The 24365-nt window shown below is 36.4% G+C and overlaps 1 protein-coding gene across 1 annotated transcript in view; it reads right to left on the bottom strand.

The window, feature by feature from the left end:
- Positions 1–24365, bottom strand: part of CHSY3 (chondroitin sulfate synthase 3) — a 277414-nt gene that overhangs the window by 229406 nt on the left and 23643 nt on the right. The window lies entirely within an intron of this gene.

Raw genomic sequence — 24365 nt, 5'->3', positions numbered from 1 at the left:
TCTGTAAAATATATACCAATACATAACAACACTGATTAAACTATGTGATATCCATTAAGTATAGACAATTTTCAGAGAAATAAATTGCTCATCACCTCAAATGCTAGAAAGATAACTTAAATCAGTGGTTAAGAATTATCCAGTAACTGGGTTAAATGCAGATTCCCAAGCTCCACTTAGAGATTCTGACTCAAGTCTGGAGTAGGGTCAAGAGATCTGCATTAACAAATATCGCATCTATTTCAGATGCAGACAGACTATTAGCGGCCTGAACTTTGGGGAACACTGCACTTTATAGCCTGGAAAATCTCAAGAAGAGTGTTTAAATACACCCTGGCCCATTTGCTCCAAGATCTTATTGTCACAGAACGTTTACCATTTAATAAAATTCTACAATCAAAATTATTGGTTCCCCTTTGCTTTTGCTCAACTTGTGAGAAATATCTGCCATTTACAGACACAGTTACATCTCAACTCTTAAGGAACCAGTGAGAAACCAAATAGATCAGATGAGTAAACACTTCATCCACGCCATGAGTGTTGTGGGAAAATCCTCTTCCCTACCCTGCCTTTCCAAGGTAAACGTTAATTGCTCCAAGTTTCAACCTCCCATCAACACGATTTAATATAGCACAATGCATTCTGCACGCAATATTCAATGAAAGTTTGCTGAATTACATTAAGGCCTATCATTTTAATATTAGAAATGATGTGAATTTTGCATACAAAAATTAGATGCAAGTGGTTGACTTTAGAAAAAGGTCAAACTTGAGAGCACGTGGCCAAAGTTTAAAAACATTACCTGCACAAATAAAACTGAAAACAGAAAGTTCACAGAGTTTATTGCATACTCATTTCAATCTATACTTACAATGGGTTTACAAAAATATATTACGAGAAGATGCCACTCTAAAAGAAATGAAAGCAGAAGGCAGATTTCCTGTTCAGTCTATGTTTAACACGACACAATCAACTTGCTGACATCTTAACAACAGGTCTTCTTTTATCTTTATACTAAGGAAACATTTTATTTTAACCTGTAGTAGATTTTAGAAGAGTACACCATCATAATTTATGATGGGGGAGATGAATTTAGTTCATAAAAACTGATCTTCATTCAAATGGATTAAAGTTAAAAAAAATGATCTGCAGCTTTTCAGGATTTATTCCTATTATATCATATATGCTCCTTTCTTGCCACTTCAACCAAGCATTCATGCAAACTCAAGACAAATGACTTAGCAGTGAATTAAATTAAACGAAAAAAACTTGACATTAATGTTGCTTCTAGATGTGTCCTTTAAAAACCCTTACTCTGGTTGACTCCAAACACTTAGGCAAATTAATCCGTCAGATGAAGTGAATAACGGCTTGAGGACACAGTCATGTTTAAGTATGGTTTGCCTTTGAATGATCCTTTCTATTCACTCATCATCATCTGTATAATTAATAGCCACTCTCCCAAATCACATGCCAGTTAATGAGATGCAGATAAAGGCTTAAAGGTCTGTACTGCAATTCAGTCTTAATGAAAGTCAATATCCTTTTGCCAAGAAAGCCCAGATCACATTTGGCTTTCTCAGATAATTGGAGGGTTTTATGGAACCAAATAGTAGCAGTGAGTGGTAAATATTAGACCTTTCAAATAAATGCCATATCTAGCCACAAAAGGAACAGTCAGAAGTTATTTTTAATTTCTACGGAAATAAATTTGTTTTATTCTCTTCAAAGGATATTTAAAAGGAAACAAGGTACACATGTAGGAGCACATCTATAACTTGTATGTCATATAAATCCTTTTTGTCAGGTATGATTGTTTAAAAATAGTTTTCATTCATATTACTTGATTCTTCTTGGATCAGATGTTAACTCTTTAGACTGGTATAAAAGGCCCTCCATTTACTGAATACATCTACTTTCAAGTTCCTTTTCTCAGCCTACATAAATGTGGCCTGGGAAGTTATACACTATCCTCTATAATCAGCCTCATTCTCTCCCGTCTTTTTTTTTTTTTTTTTGCGGTACGCGGGCCTCTCACTGCTGTGGCCTCTCCCATTGCGGAGCACAGGCTCCGGATGCGCAGGCTCAGCGGCCACGGCTCACGGGCTCAGCCGCTCCGCGGCATGTGGGATCTTCCCGAACTGGGGCATGAACCCGTGTCCGCTGCATCGGCAGGCAGACTCTCAACCACTGCGCCACCAGGGAAGCCCTCAGCCTCATTCTCATTCTTCTTAAACTCATACTTTCTGAACTACACTTCATGCCCTAAAGTGTTCTTCTCTTCCCTTCCACCAATATACATTAGAGGAAAAGTTTCTGCTTGGAATTCTCTTGGGATTTGCTGTGTTCATTTATCTCCCTGAGCCAGATGTCTAAATACTTGATTACAGTGTTGCCCAGGAACCATTTTCTAGTTCTATCCTAAAACCAAACATTATCCTATTGATTATGTTAAAAGACTTTCAGGACCTAGAGCCACTTCTCTGTCCTCCCCAGGCCACTGGCACCTGAGTCAGGCAGCTTCTTTGCCATTAATTTTATTTTATTTAGTCAATCTCATTTAGATAAATAAAATTATCTGAAGAGACAGGTAATATTTTATCATCCCTTTTTTAATGATAAAAATGAAATGAGGGGAATTCTAAGGGGGAAAATACAGATTAAAATAGCTATACCAAGATATCCTGCTTTTATGGCTCACTCATTTATCTTTTATTAACTTTTCAATACCTAAAATGTAATCCCCAATTTTGAGAATTATTAAAGTTGCATTTTTAAAATATTGTGATGACAAATGTGAAAGACTCTATGATGTTAAATATTTAAATTCTGGAAAATTTTAACAAAAGATAATTGTTTTTCAATTATGAAAAATAAAGAAAATTGAAATAGGTGAATCTAGCTATTTTAAGCTAGATTTAAGCTATTTCCTATCCCCATATACAGAAGAACCATTTTGTTACACAAATGGTGATACACCATGGGTCAGAGCAATACCCAAATAACCACAATTTCAAATAAGTTTGTTAGATTTTTGATATTTCTCCAAACCAGTGTTTGAATCAAGCCAACCTCAAATAATTGGATTAAGTTTCACATTAACATATAGGGGGTACTTATCGTGTGTGAAGTACATTAAACCAGAGAATCTGTAAGAGAAGCATAATTTTTTATTCTACAGATTAGAACACTGAGGGCAGTGGAGGGCACTGAAGACTGATTTTAAACATAGGTCCTTTGAATATAAGACGAGTGTTTTTTCCATTACAACCCTGTCACTCTAAATTGGTCATATAAATAGAAGATGGTCAGGATCATTCATTACTGCTTTCTTAAATTGCTCTCCACTCAAGTAACACTAGACACGTTGAGACCCTACACAAGGAGTCCTTTGACTTTAAGTATAAAATTACTCACAGTGTGCCCAGTGTGAGACAGGCAACGGGTCACCAAGAGAGAAAATAAAGTCAGACGCAGCTTCCTTCTTATTGTTACTTCTTATTGCCTTTTTTCTTTCCCTTTTCAAGGCCAGAGCAAAACACGTTTCAAGAAAACTGATCCTCAATAGTAAGTTACAGGCTGTCCCTCGAGAAGCCACGGAATAAAACTGGACATTTTTATGTAACTGAAAAGCTCCCATTTAGTAAAGAATTTCTTCTGAATTTGCAAGCTCCATAAACTCCAAACTGATTTGATGGGTATACCTTGGGAGTCTTTCCGTTTTGATTTAAAATGTACTAAGCCCCAAATAAAAATATCTATTTACTATTAAAATTACATTATTTTGTTAACATCTTATTACCCAATTTAATGCTTCTAACTGCCCTAAGTTATGGGTTTCATGATTGCCCTGTTGTCCGATAAACACACAAAAGTTTAAGAGAGATAAGGGTTATTGGGCAAGCAGGTTGGAGATCCAGGATGCAAACCTGTGCAGGACGGCAAGTTGTACAGAATGCCCTGCCTACCTGTTGCACTAAGAAATGAGACCTTGATTACTGTCATTCACCATACATAGCATCCTGTTAGATACAAGGCACTGAATAATTTCCAAAGATAAATTTATATGGATGAACAGATTAAATAGAAGAAAAATATTCCACACTAGCTTCTACCATACAAACACTCCTCAAAATGTCTCTGCAGCTGTTATCCTCCAACCATTTGGCATTTCTAATACTTTAAAGAGAATTTTTCTTTGACAGCCTACAATATACTTACAGAATAACATCCGGAATAAGGCAAGTTGCCAGCAATGTTAGGGTGACCCCTTACATTTTTACAAGTGTGTAGAGATCTCCCCCCATCAAAATATGCTTCTGATGAATAGAATCCAGAATGTATGAAACATGAGAAGACTTAGTCAACTACTCCTCACTGAATAGCTTTTTTTTTATTTTTTTTTTATTTTTTTTATTTTTTTACATCTTTATTGGGGTATAATTGCTTTACAATGGTGTGTTAGTTTCTGCTTTATAACAATGTGAATCAGTCATACATAAACATATGTTCCCATATGTCTTCCCTGTTGCGTCTCCCTCCCTCCCACCCCACTGAATAGCTTTTAAAACAAGAATTTAAGACTGATCTCACTAAATGAAATATTTTTCTACCAGCAAGTTTTACAAGTGACAATGGGTGATGAACAAGTATTTTATAATATAAAACAAAGTCTCTGGTGACCCCAAAAGAGGCATCCCTACACTTCTTTTCTTATTGCTGCAACAAATATTGATAATTACTGTAGAAGAAAACGTTTGGCAAATGTGGAAAAAAATTACCCTTTATCAATTATATGTTGGAATTAGTAACCTCCCAACTACTCCAGGTTTCTTTTTGAAACCTCTCAATTATCTTGTTTCAATGAAAGAAAGTAGATTGAAAACTTTTCTTCAACTACTCTCAGAAGCAATGTATTAATATACGGTGTGTTTAAATGGAACAACAGCAAGGCCCACTGCAACACCAAAATAGCATATGATAACAAAAATAAAGGCTTCCACAAAGCAACTACATACAACATTTATTTAACTGTCAGTACTGACAGTTAAAGCAAACTTTAGATGAGCTGCAGGAAATTCTTCAATACAATGAAAGAATATGTGATTGGTGTCACAGATTTTAAAGCTGGCTCTTATAGACTGAATGTTTGTGTCCCTCAAAATCATATGTTGAAGCCTCAATTTATTGGTATTTGGGAGGTAATTAGGTCATGAGGGTGGAGCCCTCATGATGGAATTAGTGCCCTTACAGGAATAGACATAGAAAGTGGCTATCTGCACTCCAGGAGTTCTCAGTTGGAACCAAAGTGGCCTGCACCTTGATCTTGGACTTCTAGCCTCCAGAACCGTGAAAAATAAATTTCTATTATTTAAGCCACCCAGCCTAAGGTGCTTTATTATAGCAGTCCAAGTTGACTAAGATACTGACTGTCAAAGTCCTTGGAATAGATCTAGCCAAATTCTGCTTATTTTAAGATGATAAATTTAAGTATTAAAGCAGTAGCATCATTTGCCCAAAGTTAAATGGCAGTGTTTATCAGAAGTTGATCTGAAAACCAGATTTCTGACTCCCATTACAGAGCTTTTTCTATGATATAACGTGCATCCACACCACTGCCCAATCTCTTGCCTCTTACTCCTGAAAAGCAAACTCCTCTTAAATCCAAGTCTTTGCTAACACTCATACCCAGAGAATTCAAAACAATGGTGAACTCTGGAATTAAAAAAATTAAAAGGAGAAACATTTTAAATAAACATGTGCTGAGGGGTTAGAGGTATGGGGAGTGTCATCTGCCTTACCTACAGATCTCTCATTGGCTAGCTCTGATTGTAAGTATATTGTCCTGAGCAAGTACAGCAATATTGCAGACACCAAATGGATACAAGGACGGGATGGCCTCATTAGCCAATCACCCACAGAGGTGATGGAGAAGATCTTACCCTCTCTTCTTGATGATTCCATTCACTAAGTCATTCAGCAAGCCTTCATTGGCTTCCCAGCTCATTCAAAGAAAAAGCAACATCCTTACAATGAATTCCAAGCCCACAATGGTCTGCTTATACCCCAGGACTTCACTGACTCCATACTACCATTCTTAGCCTTGCTCACTCCTCTCATCTCACTGGCCTGCTTGTTAAACCCCTGAGTACATCAAGCTTGTTGCCACCGAAAAGCTTCTGTACTTTCTCTGACTAGAACATTCTTTCTTTCGATATTCACAGGGATCACTACCGCACTTCCTTCAGGTCTCTCCTTTCATGTTATCTTAAAGAGAGCTTTTTAAAATTTTTCTTTGTAACACTTGCACAGCACTTAACATAGAATAATTTATTTGTTGGTTTGTTGTCTGTCTTTCTAAACTAAAATGTAAATTCCAAGAGGGCTGGGACTTGGCTTTCTTCATCTTGGAAACTTTAGCACCTAAAACTCTTCTTGGCATATAATAGGCACTGAAATTTTTGAACAAATAAGTTTAATATGCAAAGCTTATGTTAATGCTTGTAATATATTTATAAAATGTCACACTGAAATTAAATTTTAGAAGACAATGACCTACATCAATTTGTGTGCTGGATGCAGTGGGATTAGTTCCAGAGTATTAGTATTTAACTTGTCACTTTAAGACCAGTTCATCCACTCATTCATTCGCTCATTTAAAAGTTATTTATTGACTGCCTACTATGTACCACACAGATACAGATATAGGCACTGGAGATACAACAGTGAACAAAGCACATTTTTAAAAATCTCCTGTTATGAACTTACATTCTATGAATTGCCAAAAGAATAATCACAATCCCAGTCACCTCAATCTTCAATAAGATCAGAACTATTACTTTTAACTAAAAAGACACAGTTGCGGGGCTTCCCTGGTGGCGCAGTGGTTGAGAGTCCGCCTGCCAGTGCAGGGGACAAGGGTTCGTGCCCTGGTCCGGGAAGATCCCACATGCCGCGGAGCAGCTGGGCCCGTGAGCCATGGCCGCTGAGCCTGTGCGTCCGGAGCCTGTACTCCGCAACGGGAGAGGCCACAACAGTGAGAGGCCCGCGTACCGCAAAAAAAAAAAAAAAGACACAGTTGCAGCAGAAATAGGTACAAGCAGAGATGGTTCCTGACGTGTGTGACCCAGCAGCCTGGCAGTTTCTAGTACCTACCATTCTTCATCCCCTCATCACACATAAACATACACACACACACACACACACATATCTACACACAGGCACACACACACATGCCCCTCTTGACATTGCACAGCCACCAGCATTAACGTGTATCTTTCAAACTGCAGCCAAGAAAATACTCAAAGATAGGGTCCTGATGGCAAAGTAAAAGCATATCTACAGCCCCTGATGCTGACAAGAGGGACAATCATAGTGCACTGTGTTTAGACTGGTAATAAGGTAGACACCAATACAGCATTCTCGTGAGACATGTAAACCTTTTCTCAATTAAAAAAAAAATCAAAAGTTTAAATTGGTAGAAATGAAAGGCTCTAAATGATTCAACCTGTATTTTTTGATAGCAGACTAAACATATTACAAAAAAGAAATACATGTTTGAATGACAGAAAACATATTGGGGGAAAAAAAGGTTAAGTTAAGAATATTTTGTGTTTTCAACCATAGCTCTAAAAGTTAAAAATATCGGAAGAAAAGAAATGTTTACACTGTGAGCAGCTTCATAGCTCAAGAGTTAGAGTTTATACAGGGAAGAGTAAAGACTCTTCGTATTGATTTGAATTTTAAACACACCAGAATTACTAATAACCTGTCTTATGTCAGTAATTAATAATATTTCTAAAGTGATTAAGGTTCTGTACATACTATTTGCTATAAACAGGGGGAAAAAAATCATACTGAATAACCCAATCCTAGACTGTTAAATAGTGGCTGTTAAAATAAGGAGAGTTGGAGACCATGCACAGTTTCCAGCTGGGATCCCAAACAGAAAAGAGGCAGCTGATATTGTCAGGGATGGATTAGGAGCTATGGGAATCCCCCAAGCTGTATATGGATGTACACTGGGGCTACACTAGCCCCTAGCTTCAAGGAAGGTTATAACTATTTCTTTCCTGGACCACTGTCACCTTCTCTTACCTCCTTCTTCCCAAGCAAGGCAAGAGCCTGAATGATTGGACCAGACAGGTTATGGTGGCAGTACTTACTGGGAATTTCACCTTTCACCAAGGACACATCTCTTCTCCTACACAAATATGCACAGAGTCAAATCAGACCTGCAGTCAGTCACTCAGGGATCACATGGCCAGCAGGCACATCAGGTTCTCTTCTCTGGAAGCAAATTCCAGCCCACATAGAAAGCCTGGCTCCTGAGGAAGAAGCTGAATGATTATCTCATTCCCATCTAGCCTAGACTTCCTTGCTGTCCATGAGGTGGGCCTGATGTGGAGATAACCTACTTTATCTATTCCTGACTGGCACATAGGTTCTGAGAGGTGAGGATGGAGAAACTAAGCTCTACCATAACTCAGAAATTTTCCATCGCAAGTGAATTACAGGAGACACACACACACATACAGAATCACCTATTAGGTTTATTTTTTTACATTCTCAAAAAAATTTAGAAAATCCTAACATTCTATAGGCCTCAACATCGGCTGAACCAATATTGTAGAAGAAAATGAAAATGTGTATTCCTTGAGTCAAATAACATCAGAGACTTTCAAATGATGACTAAGGGCAAGTAACACCAAGCAGAAGGTTAAAGACTCTGCTCAGTACTGCTCTGGGCTCCATCCCAAAGACAACTAAAAATAGGTCAATTTAACTGCTGAATAGAGGGCTGCATTGTGAAAATCAGCTGAAAATTGACTCCTCAGTGTCATCTGCTAGTTATTTTCCCACTACATCACACTTCACTAATATGTTAATAGTACACACTGTGATCAGAATAGTGTTGAAATTTATACCAACCCCACGAGAAGAAGCATAGGAATTAGATGTGGCTGTTCGTTCTGGCTTTGAAACTCGTAGGTCATGTTGAAGTTATAACCTTTCTTTTAGCTTCCTCCTCTATACAAAAAGAATTTGAAAAACGGTTGTTGTGCCTACCTTAAGAGCTAAGATATGAACCAAGTTAGTAGATGAAAATAGTTTCATAAACAGCAAAATGCTATAGAAATGTAAGGTATTTGCAGTAGCTATAATCCACTTCCCTAGTCTGAGAAATAAAATAAGGTCATATTTTTCTTTAATAATCAATAGTATTCTAATCCTTGGCTCAGCATAGAGGTCATCTCTCTCTATCACACCATAGTTTTACTGGGCTGATTATAAGCAATGGTCAACTCTGGTCATCCTGGCCTCACCACTGAAACTGGAGCCCTGGCAACCAGCTTGAGTTCCTAGAAACCACCTTGAGATTGGCAGAACGCCAGCAACACAACATGTACCACAAACCCCACCTAAACTGGTTGCTCCGGAACAGCTACCAACACCCAAGGTAGCTATCACCTAGTTCACAATCCATGTGCTCTAACCTCTCGGAGTCAATTTACCCTTCTAGATAATTTAGATAATTCTAGAGAACTCCTCTCTTTCTACTGAAGTCTTATTTTGAATGCAATCCTTGAAGCCAGAATTCTGCCACTGAGTTAATATATACAAAAAGCCAGAGTCCAGATATCTGATGTCACCATCGAAGAGGAGGAAACAGGATGCCTTTGCTGGACCAGAGGAAGAAGGCCGGTGGAGCTGGAAAATAGGGAGCAGGAAGAGCAAGGCAGGGCCGCAAATGCAGGCAGGGGCCAGTCCATGTGGGATCTTATGGGCTACAAAAAGGAGTTTGCTTTTTATTTTGTTTGCTATTTGAAGTAACTAAAGAGTTTTAAGCAAAGGAGTGACGGGTCATAGTTATAATCAGAAAAGATAAATACAGCTTCATATTGGAGAACAGCCTTGATGAATTAGGAGGCTTTTGTAATCTCGCTGGTAGCAGGTGATGCCAGCCTAGATGAGGGTGTTTAGGGTGGGGATATGGAAGAAATAGATATTCTGGAGACCTTTAGCAGGCAATATCAACAAGACTTGGGGACAGACTGAATTCAGGGAGTGACAGAAGAAGAGCACTCATGAATGACTCCTGTTTCTATGTGCAATTGGCTTGGAGTTGTGCTATTTACTGAGATCAGAGGATCAAAGGCAGAGGATGGTGTTGAGAGTGACGCTTTCAATCATGAAGGTTTGAGTCTGAGTCTTGATTACAGTGATTCCTTTGAGATGAAAAAGTTGGCATGGGAAAGAGAAGAGAGTAACTGATAATGGAAATTTTTTGAGAGAGCTGAGGATACAGGAAACAAACCCCAGATGAAGGGATTGGTACAATATGGCCAGAACCCCTCTTATGTAACTAAGGGGAAAGCTGAAAGGATGGCTACAGATATAGGTAGTTTCCTGATTTGGGTTGAAGGAAGCTGGGTTACTCTATGATGACTTTCATTTTCTTTTGCATGGAAGAAACAGGGTCTTCTGTAGAAAATGACATGAGAAATAAGAGAAGGTTTGAAATCGCTATTGAAAGTTTTTTTTTTTTTAAGTATGTTGATTACAGAAAACACAGTTGTTGTACAAGTTGACATCAGGTTGTGCTTTTATAAGAAAGTCTGGGCTTAGAGGGAGTTATGATAAAGCAAAGTGTTAGCGAAATTGTAGACTACGGTGTGGAGATAAGTATATACATATATATATATATCATAGGTATGAAAGGATGGAAGGCAAGAAAAGGGCTAGTGGAAAGAAAAGTAGGGAAGAGCTGAATGATTATTCTGAAAGAAAAAAAGTTGTGATCAGAGAAAGGGCTTTCTGAGGTGGTGCTTAAAATTAGGAACACAGGGATGAGTAAAGCCTGGAGCACTTTAGGGCTTTTGGGTGTCAGGGAAACATCCCAGGGCTAAGTGCATATTATGTAGAGTATGCTCAGATATTAGATGAGGAGGTGATGACAACTGACTATTGTTCCTTAAAAGGGGTAAATGATCTAAAATTTTATTCTCAAATGAAAGGGATCAATTTGGGAATTTCAGACCATTCTGAGGAATAATTTTCTCTATATTGCTATGGTTTCACATGAAAGCATTGTAAGAGATAATGGGCCAATGAGAACACATTTGTTATTCTCTCTCAGTTCAAACCCTTTTATCACTATTACATACCTCCCCTGCTTTTACTGACTTTATACGGTACCATTAGGAACGTAAGCATTTTGAGCAACTTTAGCAATGTTAGAAGTACTAAATTTAAAGAGGGAAGGAAGGAAGCAATTACCCCTTTTGGTGTATTCCATGCATTAGCTGTAATTTCCATTGCCCATTTTCTGAAAACTCACGTCTGTACCATTTATGGTGAAAAGCCAGTCAGACTTGCCGCAATCAACCAAACATTCCAATTCAAGTCACTCTGGGAAGAATTTCAGCTCACAACATGCTGCTGAAATTTTCTGCTGGTTTGAGCATATCCTCTGGTAGACACAGTATTCAGAATAGCTTAGAAAATAAATTATAATTTGATAACTCAGAACACTAGACCCCAAGTAAAATTACTATAAAGGCAGTCCTTTCTTACATTCTTCCCTATGCATGCTAACACTGGAAGTAGGGTTCATGTAAAATGTTCCATAAAAATCTGCCAAATAGACTTCGGGAAAAGTAAAACCTAGTTTACGCCTTAAACAATGAAACAAATCCATTATTTAAAAAATAATTAGTATATAAAACAACGGATTTACTAAAACAATGCTGATACAAAGTCACACATTTTTCCAAATTATCACAGATGTTACATCCAGAGTTTTAAAACATTTATTAAAACAAATAAATCTAACAAAAACCAGAGCTGGAGTTAAACTTATCCTTTTTATAATTTCCATCTTCTCATGTATTCAAGTAAAATGTCCAAATCCTTGCTCATCTAATTATAGCCATCTTTTAAAATTAAAAATAAATTTACTTGAGCCATTCCATGAAAAAAAATCAATCTTTGAATTTTTCTTATTGATTAAAAAGTGGATCCAGTAATAAAATCCCAAGATCAATGGCATTTTAAAAAGTATCAGGAAATAAATATTTTGGAGACACATTTTGACCATGTTACTTTCGGTCAAAAACCTTCTGAGGTCCTCCAGTGTTCAGGAAATCAAGTTTCATTCATTTATTCAATAGTTTTAGTGAGTATCTCTCTGCTGGATGCCAAACCCTAACCATCCTCCTGTGGACAAAGCCAAGTAGATAAAAAGGCCTGTAAAACCAACCAAGGCAACATAATGACCCTGTAGGGAAGATGTGCCGAGAGCTTTGGGAACAGAAGAAAGCTGGGTATTAATGGGGTCCAGTAAAAGCCATTTTAACTTTATCAAATGGTCACCTATTGTCATGAAACCAATTCTATTCAGAGTTCTCAGGATTAGGCATTTCCTAAGGTTTGTTTAAACAGTATTACCAGCACCAGAAATGCTTAACCATTCAACAAGACTGTGGCAATGAAATAATCAAAAAAAGATACCAGAAAAGTTTTAAGGTGCTGTTAAGAAGTTAAAAAAAAAGATCTACATCAATTATAATAAAGGAAAAACAATACTTTAAACTGTAATAAAAAGTACATGAAAAGTAAAACTGTGATTGAAGACAATTTCCAAATTTATTATAGCTCTCAGCATCTCTCCCATGCTGGTGACATAGAAACCCTAATGCAAATAAACCTAAAAATGCTATTTATGGAAACCACTTATATTTAAAATCTTGCCTCTTTAAGCTGTACATTCAAGCTGAATAACAATGAGCTCAACTATTCCAGATCATAAATATGTTTATTGTTACTTTTCTCTAACCATATTGAAAATGATACATTTCACATTCTTTTACATGCAAATTAGGAGTTTCTTTGCTCTACTAAGTTATAATAAATGTGAATGTGAGAAAAAAGAGAAGTAATTTTGTTCAAATTTTTTATTCATAGCATCCATATTTCAAGATGTAAACCATAAGTCAAAATACAAACTATAATCCCAGACATAAAGTTAGGAAATATGAAGGGAGAGCATCAAAAAGTAGCAATATTCTGCAGACATGGGCAATGTTTTTTGCTTAGAAAAAAGTAACAAATTATTATTGGAAAATGATGAGCTTGGAATAGTTCCAATCACTTAACCAATATTACTTACATGTCCACTAGGCAAAAAATCTAGGAAATATACAAAGATAATTAAAAATTAAAATCTTGTTCACAACAAGATTGACATTCAACACTAACTATAATATTAGCACACAAATCCAAATATGAAGCAAAATATGGTAAGTCTCACAAGAGAGGGAAACCAAGATGTGAGTATGTAAATGGACTAAAGAGAACACACGCAGTTGGGGTTTATCCAGGAAGACTTCATTAAAGGGGGCAAGATTCAAGCTGACCTCTGAATGATAAATTCAACTTTGCTATATCTGACAAACAAACTAGGGTAACAACTCACTTATTTAGACTAGTAGGGAAATATCAAGTTCTGTCTTTTATTCTTTCAGGGATTCATCTTTATATGTTTCTTTGGCCATTCAAAAATAATCTCTCTCTAGAAGAAATTACTTCTCTATTTTCTTAAAAAAGAAGGCATTGAAAACAACTTAACTTAGAGATTATATGACTTATTATTAACTTAGAGAATTATTTATTACTTATTTAACATAGAGATTATATGACTTATTATTCAAATTATATGGTTCCATCCTCTATTTACTTCTGGTATCCAGCAGGGCACCTACTTCTAACTATACCTCTTTTCTATTTCTTTTTTTTCTTCTTCTTTTTTTCTATGGGTAAAGAAACAAGAAAGCAATCTTGTTAGAAAAATAGAGAAACACAAAAATCAATGAAGTCCTATATGAAGGATAAGAAATAAAGTTCCTGATTTTTCTCTAAGGTTTTTGTGACAGGTATTTTGAAATCATATATCTTTCTTTGTTTTCTTTCAACTCTGCTTTGCAGGTTAAAAATAATTGACTCTTAACTTGTTAATAAGTAGGATTTCCCTGAATGTAGAACCTGCAATAAGATGAAATGTAATGGATAAGAAAAGTGATTCAACAAAAGCACTTAAGTTCCAAATATTTTGCAGTAACCTGGAGGACAGCTTTCCAACGCAGGCTTGGAGGTCAACCACTTGTCAGCCGCTTGCCTGCCCACTCCCTCTGAGCAACACTCATCAGTCAGCTCATCTCTCTCATACATACACACGTGGTTTCCAGGCAGATGCCCTAACTCCAGAGAAAGGCTCAGCAGGAAAGAGACCGGGTTAGACAACATTAGAAGAAATCCACATTGCCTAATTAGAATAATCAACCAAAATTTTCACTCAAATATGGCAGACAACCAAAAATCGCCTGATTTCCAAGGAAAGTCAAGGACATGAGCAAGAAAGAACAGAAAAAAGGGCTATTTCAAGCTATTAAAAGAAAAACACACAAACTAATAACACCCAAATGCTCAAGAAGGATATCATACCCATAAAAAAACTGGATGATCTGAAACCATGAGAACATTAAAAACATTTAGAAAGGGCTTCCCTGGTGGTGCAGTGGTTAAGAGTCCACCTGCCAGAGTGGGCGACACGGGTTCAAGCCCTGGTCCGGGGGGATTCTCAGTGCCGCGGAGCAGCTGGGCCCGAACGCGACAGCAGCTGCTGAGCCTGCGCTCTGGAACCCCCGGGCCGCAACTGCTGAAGCCCGCGCGCTTGGAGCCCGTGCTCCACAACGGGAGAGGCCACCGCGGTGAGAAGCCCCTGAACCACAGCGAAGACGCAATGCAGCCAAAAATAAATAAATTAAATAAATTAAAAAAAAAAAAAACGTTTAGAAAGTTACACGACTGTCATTTTAAAGATCAAGAGTAGGTCTGGAACAAAAATTTGAATATATTGCCCAGGATGTAAATCTGAGAAAGAGGAAAATATAAAAGAAAGATAAAACAGAGAATCAATTCAGCAGGCAAAAGATCTGACTAACAAACATTAACTTCAGGGAAAAGTGGGGGAAAAAAATGGAGAGGAGGAATGCATCAAAGAAACAATAGTGGAAAAAAATCCCAAATCGGAAGGGCACAAGTATTTATGTTGAAATGAACAGGAACCTAGACACCTCGACCCATTATAATTGTGTCCTGCCAGGCAGTATGAGTATATTTACATCCATGTTTACCCCTTCATTGGAACCAAATAGGATTCTTCTCATGATCATGAGTTAAGGGTAGCAGAAGAGAGTCAGATTCAATATGGACATAATACATTAGCACCAAGACGAAGGTTAAAATAGCATCGGTGCACACTAGGAGAAAGGTTTTGTAGTAGTTCAGAGAGAAGAATGACATTGTTTAGCTGTTATCTGTTGAAGATTACACAAAACTACTAGATTTGGTAAAAGAAAATTGATAGGATTAAAATATATTCTCAGAACACCTGTGTTATGTGTACTAGTTTGACCATTCTTGAATGAAGGTATATTCTAAACATTATTCTCAAACTTTCCATGGTATTCTGAAATATCTATTAATTAAAGCAGTATAGATTTCACTGCTTTTATTTATACCCTTCCAATTGTTTTTCCAAAATATTAATCACATTGAAAACCTTATATTTCATTTCATGCTCTAACACTGCACATTTGAATTTATAGGAGATGGGACAAAAACCTGAGAATTCATATTAATTCTCAAAATATTGAAATGGAATTAGAAAAAACAAACTATTATATTAATTCTCATACTAACTTTTCTACCGGATCACATTTATTTATATAGACATGTATTGCTTAAATAAAATTACTCATTTTGATACCAATTATTAAATAATAAAAAGCAAATTACATCAAGATACTATGATATTTACTGTAACTCACATTAATATCAAATAGAAAATTTCATATATTTTGCTTAAATACACCTATTTAAATTAAAAGTGGATAAGTATAGATTAATGCAAAATTATCTATGAACAATTACACAATTTCAACATAAAAAAATTCACATAAATTTATAATTGTGTTTAGATTATTAGGTTTAAAACATACACTTTTTCACTTTTAACCCTATAACCTTATATTTTATTTTGACCTAACTTTGGATAATAATTTCCTCAATCTGGAGAAATCCCTTCTAGAAATATGCTTACTTCCAAAATCCTCTAACCTGTCTTCAAAATCATTCTTTAGTAAGCAGCTATGAAATGAGAAATAAAAATTTCTAGAGACGTCAACTTTTTTTTTTCTAAAACAAACAAATTACTTCAATCATGTTATTTAACATCAGCCAACATCCTTAAAGACAGACACAGTTAAAGACAAAAGAAACAGCTGGTGAATAATATAGGGATATTCATAAAGGTGAAGTACTCTCATAGTACTTCACTGAGTCAAGCTGGGCTTCTCTGTTGCTATTCAAGTTACTGCTAAGTGTGGGAAGACTGTTAAAAATAACTTTTGTGGCTCCAATAATATTTTTATAGTTTCACTTCTCTCAAAGTCTTATTCTTTTTTTTCTCAGAGAAAGTCAGAGCCTCTCAAATCCACAGGATTAAAAAAAAAAGGAAAAGTAGCAGCCAGCTGAAGAGTTTTAAAGAAAACCTACTGGCAAATTTTCGGAGCTGGTGCTCAATACCAGCATCATTGTTCCTTAATAAGAAGAGAAGCTAAATTTAAAAACCCACAAGCATTTTTACATGCCCTACCATCTGCAAGGTATTTTACTACATACTGTGAGAAATCCTCAGTTTCTATCTACCCATCTCTTCTCCCATACTACCCAAAGTGAAAAATCCATGAGTCCCTTCTCTATTTCTCTAGTCCTCATCATATAGCAGAGTTTCTCAAATTTACCCAAACAGTAGTACCCTTAAGAGCAGAGAAGACAGGATACATACCCTCAGGGATTAACAGTGTAAGCTCAGTGCTTAAAAAGAATCTCTCCTCTTTTATGCTAAAATTTTTAAATTCCTACAAATTAGGCATTTAATTTTGTTCCTTAACACAACCTTATTTATTTCATTATAACTTTTTGCCCTCAAAACTTGAAGCGGGAGCTTCCCTGGTGGCGCAGTGGTTGAGAGTCCGCCTGCTGATGCAGGGGACACGGGTTTGTGCCCCGGTCCAGGAAGATCCCACATGCCGCGGAGCGGCTGGGCCCGTGAGCCATGGCCACTGAGCATGCGTGTCCGGAGCCTGTGCTCCACAACGGGAGAGGCCACAACAGTGAGAGGCCCGCATACCGCAAAAAAACAAACAAACAAACAAACTTGAAGCGTAGTTGATACTTCAGGAAGCTGTGCCACGTTTCTCCTGTGGCTTTTCTTGGGGTGCCCAGGCCAATTTGAAAAGAACAGACCAGTAATTTCATTTTTTCTTTTCTTCCAGTAGGTGCATGTGCCATGTTCCACATTCCTCCTGTCCCACAGAGTCTCTGAATGCCCATCTTTACCTACTAAACCCAAGGCAGAAGCGCACAGAAGGCTTCAGAATGATTCAGGGACTTTCAATAGTGGAGTAGCATGGGTATTTAAACAGACATCTGTTTTTATTGAACCACAAGGGGTCCAACCTATGGGTTCATTTCATGTTAATTTCCAATCCAGTTAATTTGGGTAGACAAATTTAAAGAAATTTTTACAAGCTAACAGATGTTGTACCAAGAAATATTTTAGTGTACTAAAATTATCATTTGGCATTAGCATTTTATAAGAAAATGACAAAATATCCTTGCTGTGACATTCATTTTCCAATCCAAAATCCATTGTTTAAAATATGAATACATATGGTGAAATATACAGAGAAGGGAGACTTTTACTTTGTTCCCCTTAGCTGTTAGTAATGTTACTTTATAAGAAGCATGCATTACTTTTGTAATTTAAAAAGAGAAGAAAAACTACAGAATTTGGAATTTTCATCTATAAGCAGGATAAATTTGTGTTCGTGTAACACTTCCACAAGTGTATTGATCTCAAAAATTAGATCAAATAGTTATAAATATATGTTCTAGTCAACAGTTCAAAATACTAAATCTATTTCATTGTCCCAAATGAATGACCTTAAGGTCCTTTAACCATAGGTGATTTATAAGTCCATCTTCACACAGTTTATCATCCTATTTAAGCAAATTAAAATGGAGCTCTTCCTTGTTATCTTACATTACCAGCCTAGAACTCTCCTTCCCACTGCCACCAGCAAACTACCATAGGTATTCAGATGGGCCACTTATCTTAGTCCAAGAAAGGAGACCTCTAGGCTAGAGGTGCTGACTCATCCTCAGATTAATTTCAGCTGGCCCCTTTCCAAGCACCATAGAAGGGGATGCTGTAGTTGAAGCACAGGGGAAACATGACAGTTTTTTGACTATCACTTTCTAACTGGAAACTCTAAGTTTGATAAGAATCCTGGCAGAGCTATCACTAGAAAAGAGAGGAAGCACTGAATAGCAGAAAGATATCCACAGAAAGCAACTTTACTACAATACTCATACATGTGTGTTCCCCAGCTCCGTGCAACTTGCCTAGCATTCATCTAATTCGTGAGATTTCCAGTTCATGTCTTCCAAATTTTATGACGATGTTTAATAGTTAACCCCCAAAACCTCATATGCTTATTATTATAGTGTTCTATGTTCTATGTGCATGATGACCTGTGTCTCCTTAATAGTACATTTTATATATATAAAAAACACAGCTTAATTCTTCACAAATTTATTTAAAGCATCTATTCTCTAGAGCTCTGAATAAGACCTGGTCCCTGTCTACAAGGCATTTGGAGTATCCTAATCAACTCTTCATCAAACTTTATGTATAAAACACTTTGAAAGGAAAAAAATTCTGAAGAATCATGACTGTTGACTTTGTTTATTACTATAGTACCTAAACACGTACAAACATATCACTAAGTATAAAATCTATAGACTTATATCCTGCATAATAACATCCTTTAAGACTCAGTTATAAAGTATCATCCAAACCATCCAGAATCTGTTCATGTTTCACTACATATTTTTAATTATAATCAAAATAAAAACACAGAATAACTTCCGTGAATAACTTTCAGACTCATAAGAATGCAACTCTTGATTCCTTGAGGTCCAAAAATAACACCTCAATGAAACCTTTCCATTGCAAGCAAGATAAATATAAAGTTCAAACTAAGCTAATCTCATAAACTGTTATCAACACAATTTGCAACATGCCATAAGTGAAGGAAGGAAGTCTTAGACATAAGTTCTACCTCCCAAATCCATCATCAAATAAAAGATACTTTTAAAAATTCAAAACAAAATGTGCATTTTTTCCCCAATCCGGTGAGGTAGAATGCTAAGAGCACAGGTCTTGAAGTCAGATAGATTTTAGTAAGATTATTTAACCTCATCTAAGCATCAGTTTTGTTCATCTGTAAAATGGAGATAAAAATACATACACTTAGGGTTACTATAAAAACTAAACAAGGTAATTTAGATCATTCTAGGCATGGTGTCTAGTTAAATAAATGTGAATTCTTTTCTTTATTCTAGCTAATCAGATGATCTCTGTTGGGGAAAAATTTAAATAATAATTATTTGATTTTACTTTTGTACCAGAATAAAATTTACATTCAAGAATATGGAGTAAACTTACTTAATTTTATGAAAGTGATAGAAACCTGACAAATGTAATTTTGCAAATAACAACAGAAATTTTAGATACTAACATTTATAAGAGAATAATAGACTCATTTAAATAAAATAAAGTAACAGTGTTCTTACAGTTTCAATGAATGTTATTCTCTGGTAATATTCACATGTTAGATGAGTTTTATGACCTAGTATTCACATTATTAGAATTTAAATGGGCCTTGCTGTATCAAAAGTGATGCATTCAAAAGTCTGGGAAAGCTTCACTAAGAAACATGGTATAAAAATCATAATCAAGGCACTGGTACAAATCTGTCTACTACTAAAGCTGTGTGTTTGTGTATATGTGTAGGGGGGACAAATATACAATTACAGACATATTGTATATTGATATATATATATGTAATTACTATTCAGGTAAATGAATATATGTGTAATAGATATACGTATGTAATATACATATATATATATCATCCATACAAATATACTCTCACATTGATCTGTAAATTGTATATAATATATATCATATACATATACACATAAGGATATGTCCTGCAGCGTTTTTTAATAAGTGAAATTTTTAAAGCAGAGTTTATACAAAGAGAAACAAGGTCAACTTCATGTAATTCCACCCCCTCAAGCATATTTTTCCATTTTTAAGAATCTACATAGAATTACTTATGTATGGATTTGTTCTCAGTATTTTCTTTCTTTTTTTTTTTTTTTTTTTTTTTTGCGGTACGTGGGCCTCTCACTGTTGTGGCCTCTCCCGTTGCGGAGCACAGGCTCCGGATGCGCAGGCTCAGCAGCCATGGCTCACGGGCCTAGCCGCTGCGCGGCATGTGGGATCTTCCCGGACCGGGGCACGAACCCGTGTCCCCTGCATCGGCAGGCGACTCTCAACCACTGCGCCACCAGGGAAGCCCTGTTCTCAGTGTATTTTGATAAAGGTTAACATAGTATCTAAAGATTATATTCCTAAAAATAAAATTTTTACGAAAGTCTAATGACATACTTTAGACAACTATTTCCTCTGAAAAACTTCAGTTTCTGATTCACGTATAAGTTATCACCAAAAGTGCTAAAAATGAGTTCGGTTAGCAAGAGTCAAAAAAAGATTCCTCACATCTTAAATATTCAATGATCAGAAATCCATCTTACATCTGTAGTAAACAAAGAGTTCGTTTTCTTTTTTAAAAAGCAAGCAACATACCACTCTCACATTCCTTTAGATCTAGAAAATGGGTTTACAGCTCTCATACCTTGTCCAGAGACAATGTGTGGTGCTGTAGGTAGTGAGAATATATTCCGCCATGTCCTCAAGGACTAAAGTAACCCCAACTGGCAAAAGGAATTTAGAACATTTCTATTTAATGTTGAGCCTTTAAAGGACCCTTTCAATGGTATTATAATTTGATTAGCATAAACTACTTAGAATCTAGGATAATGTATCAAGATCATACTTTCTTTAATAGTTCTATAAATCAGATAACAGAAAAAGGTCCCCAGTCAATGAGAATAATATCTGCCACTATGATAGGAAATAGAATAAACAAAACTTCAGATATGCTTGATCTTTATGTCTTCATATCCTCAGGCTTTATCATCTCATTTTGAGACAGTACTTATAAAAAGATTTTCCATGTTAATTGATATTACAGGCTCTGCATTAAAAAACTATGAGCACCCTGATTTTCAGTCTACCATTTTCAATACCAGTGAAGATTATTCATGTCTCAAATGTTAAGTCCACAATCACTGTAATAATAAATCACTCAAATGTAAGTCCACTCACTACATGGAATAAGTTCAAAGCATCATTCAGATAGAGTACGACTTTCCATATTCCAAGTCTTCATTTAGCAATATTGTAGATTTGTGTTTTGTCTTTTATTTTTAATCTGAAAAATTCTTTGTATGATAGCCTGCCAATATCACTGAACCTACATTTAAACAAGCAGGTAGGCAGACTTGGTTTTTAATACAAAGCAACTTGTCTTAACAGTATACATTATTATTTAGAGAGAAAAATTCAAAGTATGTTAACTTCTAGGTTTGTTTTATTTTTCAAATTATATGTAGAGATAATACCTGAAGCTGTATGCAAAACAGTGTTTGGAGAAATAAGTAAAATTGTAAATTCTTATTCAAATATTACAAAATTAAGGTCTTAAAGAGTCACATTAACAACTCTTTTGACTAGAGTTAAAAGAATGTACCAGTGAATACAGCCTATTGATCAGTATGACTTGAAGCTCCACAAAATGACCGACACGTGGCACCTCATGTGGAAGAACTTTCCACTCAAGGGAATGAGACAAACCAAAAAGAGAACAAGAGTGAAAGCAAGAGACAGAACTCAAAATGAAGGATGATATTTCTTCCAAGGGAAAAAAAGGAAGATTTTGTGAAATCAAAAAATTTGATTTTTCTTTTTCACAGTGTCAGAAAATTTTAAGGGATGCTGAAGAGTCTATGGCCAGAATGCAGGGTATATGGGTGAATGTAAGGGTGGAACAGGGTAAGCTATGAAGCTGATAGTTGAGGGCCCTGAATGCCATGTACATTTTAATTTTTTTCTGGACTCTCATCATCTATATTCCATTCTTATGTTTGAGGAATCCTCCATGTTAGTCTGTCCAAGAAGCAAGAAATGGAACATAGCCACGTTCACAAGCTTCCTTAGAACGAGGGTACAGAAATCTGCCCAGGGATTTTCCCATCAGCCCCACATGATCCAGTAATCTAGTGACACGAAGAAGCATAAGCAGTGCAGGTTGCTTCCCTGCAAGGGTGGTGGCTGCTAAGGCAGCTACACTAGTTTCTTGTGGCTCCAGGGGCAGTGTCTGGAGAGTGAGGTCTGATGTATGCTCAGCCACAGCAGCATCTGACACCACACCAGAGAGGGCCTGGAGCGTAATTCTGGGCCTGTCCCTGGCAGCCTAGCTTCAATCTGCTTCTCAGGCTCTGCCAGAATTTTCTGAAATGCCCAAGGTCCTTTAATAAGTCTGCTTCTGTATAAACTATCCAGAGGTGGTACTTCTGCCTTCAACCAAGAATCCCGACTGATATGCCATGCAAAAGTGCTTGACCTTTTGTATGGTATATAGAACCAAAAGTCAATCATTTCCTCCAAATGTGGGTTTGATTTAGAATTGCTGTATCTTTTTATCCTTTAAAGAATTTTATAAAGTTGATCAAGTTTTCCCAAAATTTTACATAAGGACATACATTATGTATTATTATGTATTATTTAATTGATGGTTAAAAAGAATATGAATGTAGATTATCTTTTTTTGAATATAGATTATATTTTAATTAATAGTACTTTACTAGAACTTTGAAATCCTGTTTTTTTTAAACCTTCAAGTTACTGTTTTCCCAAAAATTGTCTTCTGAATCAACAAAGAAGAAGTTGTCTCCTATTCCCAGATCTGTGTAGTCAGAAACTTCTTTGCAGGAATCTGCTTTTACAAAGTATCGAACAGGACACTTTCCTGCACCAACTTTGCAGATGAATACTGTCTGAACAGCAGCCAGTGATTTATGAGCTATGTAAGTCAGTACCTGAATGTGGCCACTTCAGTTTAGAATTTGAGAGCTGCAAATGTTGTGTTATACCATTTACTTTAAAAATGCAATATTTCCACGTGATCAACTCAGAATTTAGCAAAAAAATCAATCAATCAATCAAAAGAGTATCCCGGGCTTCCCTGGTGGCACAGTGGTTGAGAGTCCGCCTGCCGATGCAGGGGACACGGGTTCGTGCCCCGGTCCGGGAAGATCCCACATGCCGCGGAGCGGCTGGGCCCGTGAAGCCATGGCCGCTGGGCCTGCGCATCCGGAGCCTGTGCTCCGCAACGGGAGAGGCCACAACAGTGAGACGCCCGCGTACCACAAAAAAAAAAAAAAAAAAAAAAAAGAGTATCCCCATCTCATTTCTAAGCCGAATAATTTTAGGTTTTCTCTTCCATCTATTCTTCCTTTTTATTCAAGCAATTCTGCTTGTGGAGAATTTCCCTTACGCAGCTATTTGTTATCAATGTTGTACATGAATGAACTCTGAAAATGCAAACTGTGTCAAACGAATATTTTGTCCAAATGATAGGTTGTTAAGAACCAACCTTTTAATTGGATGAATGACAGAGTGGCCTCAAGAGTAATGTCTGTCCTTATTTATTTGGCACAAAATATGAGTGCTCTGAGGTAAGGCTATGCAATGAGTCTAATTTAGGGACACAGAATAAAGATACAGACGGCCAAAAAGAAACAAAAATCTTCTTTGATTTTCTTATCTCATATATCACGTAGGACTATACGTGAATACAAGGAGGAAAAATGACACATAATAAGACAACATCTTTCATGGCTGTGATCAGAAACAGATTATGTAAACATTAAAGAGACTGCTCAAAGTATTTTAGAAAGTCTACCTCAGAAAATGAATTTGAATATTTACATTAAAATTTTCTCACAATAAAAAAAGAAGTAACTGCACAAGAAAAAAACATGATGCAACCAAGGAAATTTTATCTTTACTAGAAATGTACTTCTTAGCACAGTAATTAAAATAGCTCTTTTTAGTAGTTTGTCTTCTTTTTATAGCCCAGCCCAGTATGATTCATGTAATGTGAGGGTCTAATTCTTATTATGAGTAAGAATTTCTTTCTGTATTTCTAAGCACCACCTTTAAACTACATGCTCCTAAGTTTGTACAATTATGTTCCCGAGTA

Source organism: Lagenorhynchus albirostris, chromosome 3, assembly GCF_949774975.1.
Source record: "Lagenorhynchus albirostris chromosome 3, mLagAlb1.1, whole genome shotgun sequence".
Taxonomy (NCBI): domain Eukaryota; kingdom Metazoa; phylum Chordata; class Mammalia; order Artiodactyla; family Delphinidae; genus Lagenorhynchus; species Lagenorhynchus albirostris.
The sequence above is the reverse complement of the archived record's forward strand: the minus strand, read 5'-3'. Positions and strand labels throughout refer to the sequence as shown.